This window comes from Scyliorhinus torazame, chromosome 2, assembly GCF_047496885.1.
Source record: "Scyliorhinus torazame isolate Kashiwa2021f chromosome 2, sScyTor2.1, whole genome shotgun sequence".
Lineage (NCBI taxonomy): Eukaryota > Metazoa > Chordata > Chondrichthyes > Carcharhiniformes > Scyliorhinidae > Scyliorhinus > Scyliorhinus torazame.
Window position 1 is genome coordinate 307939679 of NC_092708.1, and position 2624 is coordinate 307942302.

A 2624-nucleotide genomic window follows, 5' to 3' on the forward strand; every position below is an offset into this window, starting at 1 on the left:
TTGCCTAATTCCATTTAATTTCTCTTCCCTCTAGTGAGATGTATCAGTTTCTCTCTCAATCAGTTCGACAGGGTTTACTGCAAACATGGGTCAAATGCCTTGTTGAGTGCTTTTTTTATGCCATTAGCAAAAGGAATGATGTCCCAGATTTATAAAGTGTGGCCTCAATAGCAAACGGTGAATAATTACCTCTCATCACATGTATTTTACTGAGTGATTATAAATGTGGATGTTAGCAATACGGGATGGTGGTAAACCAGAAAAAAAAGAACTCTAAATGAAAATTTCCATCTTCATTGACACTGCAGCCACTGTCATTAATTTTGAGTGCTATCTTTAACCAAATGTGTTCGTTGAAAATCTAGCAATGCGCATTACGCCTTTATCTGCTGATAATTTCCTACAGTAAAATTAATGCATCCTATTGACATTGATAAAGTAGGTAATACTGTCACTAAATATCTGAAGCACTGCAGCAAAAGCCTCTGCATGAAAGCAATATCATTCAGCAGCCCATTAAAAAAATACAATTAGATAAGCCAGCATGTATTTCACACCTGTTAATGAGAATACTTAGTTGTATGCCACACACAGGAATGTTTCTTTCTCATTATATATTGTCGGCTATTCCTACCACCTGGGTTCGGAGGTATACTATGCATATTGATGACCCAAAACTCAAGATTCCGCCCTTAACAACTGCACTTTATTATTTGATTTCTGTTAGAGGCAATTCAATGATACCGTTGCCATTGATTGTTCACCCCGTGCATCAGTTGTTTGATTTCCCTGAAAGACAGGCAAGATCAGGTGGTTGATATTCCTTGTCCTCTCTTTGTTCAGATAAATGACCAGATTATTGCCCCCCCCCCCCTTGTCCGGCTGCACTGACGACCTCAGTTTTAACTAACGCTGTCTTAAATAGGTCTCTACTTCCTGCCCTGTGTCATGTGAGTGTCTCTTTAGGAATGTTTTGTCTTACCTGATGGCCTGTAGCACAGCTTCAGTGATGTCATTTGTGGGTGGAGCTGGGCTGTGGCTGTCAGGTGAGAAATGGTTTAGGTTTTTAGGGTTTCAGTTTTGGTTGGTTGCTTTGGACTGCAGAATAAAAAAACAGTGTTTCCTGTTTTCTCTGTTTTTACTTTAAAGCTGTTCTAGTGAACTGAAAGCACATTGGGTGTGGCAAACTGCCTTGGTAACTTTAAAGATAGAGTTGCTTTCCGGAAGGAGTTTTGAATCTGCTGATTGGAGGCTGGATCTCAGGGAAAGGACCAGCCCCATTCAAGTGAGATTACAGTGTCCTGGGCCACGCCCTTGAAATGGGTTTTGGTTTATTGGATTTTGTATTGAATTGGAACAGCTGCATCGCTTCTCGGCCTTTTGGCTAAGATCAAGTGTCTGTAGATTGAGCCTTTGGGTTCAGATCTGGTATGTCTCTCTTGTGGGGACCATGAATTCGATTCAATTTGAATTAGTTTTTTGGAGCAGGCGAGGAGCTGGATTAGGGGTTCGCCCCTGACCCACACTCTGAGCCCTGGCTTGGTAACTCAGAAAAGGAAAAATTTATAAATAAAAAAATTTAAAAAAAGAATTGGAACAGCTGCTAAGGGGGATTCATTAAGAGTTGTATACATAGATTATTGCAGCTGTTGTGTGATTTTCCATGTTTGTAATTGATATCAAATTCCTGATAAGCATTTTATATATGTTAACTACATTCTTATAATAAACTTTGTTTTGATAAAAGTGTGTAGGAAGTCTGATGAATCACACCTGAAGTGAAGGCTCTTGTGCTCATCCTAGCCAAATTCAACATAAAAGTTATAGGTAAGGTGAACTTCGTAATACACTTTGGAGTTTCTAAGCCCTGGCCTATAATACCTGCCACTTACTTTCTGATTGGCTCATTTCTCTGAGAGCGACAATCCCATGATTGGCTCATTTTCACCCTGGACAACCATCCGTAGAGCAGGGAGGTCTTGACTGCAATCTGCTCCGAGATCTCTTTTGACAAAGAGTCATCGAGACTTAAAATGTTAGGTTCCTTCTCTCTCCATAGATGCTGTCAGATCTGCTGAGATTGGCCATCATTTTCTGTTTTTGTTTTAGATTCCAGCATCCGCAGTAATGGGCTTTTATCCTCCTCGATCTGCTTGATTCAGTGATGTTTGTCTGTTCCATTGTATATGCAGTTTTGCAAATAGAAGGGGCCCAGCTCCACCACCACTCCTGGTTCCACAAACAACAATTCCATCAGGGTGTTTACGAACTGCTGAATTATTACTTAATGATATTTTAAACTAACAGCAATCAGTTGCATTATATTAAGACATTGACTTTTGACTATACTTTCTGTGTGATACAAACTATGACATCATACAAATATACAGCATGTGAAGGGTTAGTGTTATGTTAAGCTTAGCCACTAGAGGGAGCTAAGGGACAGTACTATAAATTGTAATGGCTCTTAAGCTAAGGGGAGGAGATTAGACTGGAGCTGACGAAAAGATTCATAGTGTATTGCAAAGTTAGTTAAGATATAATAGAAACATTAGTAGATAGAGATAGTGTCAGTGAGTGTAGTTTAATTCTTACATGTATGTTTGCTATTCAGAATAAGTGTC

At 39.4% G+C, this 2624-nt stretch overlaps 1 non-coding gene across 1 annotated transcript; it reads left to right on the forward strand.

Moving 5' to 3' along the window:
* The first annotated feature begins 1364 nt into the window (after positions 1-1364).
* On the forward strand, positions 1365-1559 carry LOC140408109 (U2 spliceosomal RNA). The gene has a single exon (XR_011940033.1). It is a non-coding gene; the product is annotated as a U2 spliceosomal RNA (small nuclear RNA).
* Positions 1560-2624: the final 1065 nt, after the last annotated feature.